We start from the raw sequence: 1,889 nt of genomic DNA, 5'->3' as shown, positions 1-1,889 counted from the left end.
TTTTCGGCTTGCTTGGGGACGTGCGCCCCGTCCCCTGGGACAGGAGAGAAGCCCTCACCTCGGGGAGCCGCCTCCCGGGCGAGGTTTGGACCCAAACCCTGGCAAATCCCCTTGGCTTTCCGCTGCCCCACTGAGGCTGCTTAATTTATTGTTCACTGCTGGGAAATGGGAGGGAGGACGACTCTGCAGCTCCTTGCTGTGGGGCCTGGCTGCCGGTCTCCTCTCCTCCCAAACGAGTGCCTTCCCCCTTCGTCCCCGTCCCTCCCTCCCCGGGCAATGGGAGACTCTCACCTGGAAGCTGGTTGGGGTATTTTTTTTGGGTAGCTTAGGCATCAGACTAGGTTTTAAGAATTACATTTGAATGTGCTGCTATGGTCTGAAATGCATCTTGGCTCCTCCAAGGCAGGGATCTCGGGTCGCGTTCGGGAGGGGAGCTGCGGCGCAAAGAGACCCACGGGGATCCGAGCCGTGGCCTCGTCGCGTGGGGAGCTCGCTGCGCACTGGAGTTGAAAGGCGGTGACTGCAGTTTTGTGTCGTTGGTGTTGATCCTGTCTCTTCGTTTTTATAAAAAAAAAAGTGTTTAAAAAAAAAATTAATGCTGCTTTTTCCAAGAGAAAAAAAAAAAAACCATTAAAGAGTAGAATTGTATGAACCAGAAGGCAGAGAGGCTCTGCAGGGCTGGGAGGCGCCGTTGTTGCTGCTCCGTGACCTGGACACGTGGATCCGGGGCTGTTGTCCCCCTGTGGGGGCCGTGGAAAAGGAGGTGGGAATCTGCCTGTTTGGATGCCGCTAAATCAAATCTGATCAGGTGGGGCTGCTGTTCCTCCACGAGCCCCATTTTTGTCAAGAAAAGCCATTTGCCTCCTGCGAGCGGGGGACTGGGGCCGTGCGGAGCCTGTCTGTACTAAAAGGAAAACCTTTTTTATATGTACGTGAGTTTTAATTTAAGAGGAAACTGGTTTGGTGTTCACACGCGAGAGTCACGCTGCTGGGAGAATCGAAAGGACCGTATGACATTGCAATAAAGTGTTTGAAACCAGCACCAACGCCTCAAGGGTTTCCCTCTGCGCCTTGGCTGCCCAGGGGGGATTCTCAGCCTCCCCTTCCCTTCTGCCCCAAACCGCTCTGGCGTGGGACCCCATCAGCTGGGGGCTCCCCTTGGGCCGCTCCTGGATGCACTGCACTTGCCGAGGCCCTGGGGCAGCTCAGGGATGGCGAGGGATGAAGGGAACCCAGCGTCTTCCTGCGGAGCGGCCGCCGGAGAGGGGGCAGTGGCTTCGTGCCCCTGGGGTGGCGAGAGCGTGCGGGGCACTGCTGGGCGCTGTGCTGGGTTCTCTCTCGTGCTCATCAGCTGCTGGCGTATTTAGAGAAGAGATAAAATCAGGAAGCCAAGAAGGCGCTGTGTGCTGTGCAACCAGCCCAGACCGTGCGTGCTGCTCCGCTTCACATGGCCACTGCTGCCGTCACGGGCGAAGGTGCCAAGGCTCGAGGGAAGCGGAGGCAGCTGCTCCTCTCCATGGGCTGCACCTGCAGGACGCGGCGCTGGTTTCACGGGCACAGCCGGGTCCTTGCACCGCGCAAACCTCAATTCCCCAGGGTAAGTGCAGCGCCTGCTGGGACACGGGAGGAAAAGCCCCCACTGGGTTTCCCAGCAGAGGTGGCTCCTGTGCGTGGGCAGGTCACCGTGACGGCCAGGGGAGGAGAACGGTGCCAGGACCAGAGTAACGCTTGGAGGGGCAGTGGAGGAGGTGTTTTGGGAAAATGCCTGGGGAAAGGGGATGGCTGGCGTTTTGGAGGCTGGGCTTAGGGTCATGGTGTCACTCACACTCAGCTCACTCCTGCCTGGTGACATCCAACCCCTCGGGAAACCCTCAAGCAGCAACAGGTGC

Source organism: Mesitornis unicolor, unplaced genomic scaffold (assembly GCF_000695765.1).
Source record: "Mesitornis unicolor isolate BGI_N332 unplaced genomic scaffold, ASM69576v1 scaffold35120, whole genome shotgun sequence".
NCBI lineage: Eukaryota > Metazoa > Chordata > Aves > Mesitornithiformes > Mesitornithidae > Mesitornis > Mesitornis unicolor.
Note: the sequence above shows the minus strand (reverse complement) of the source record.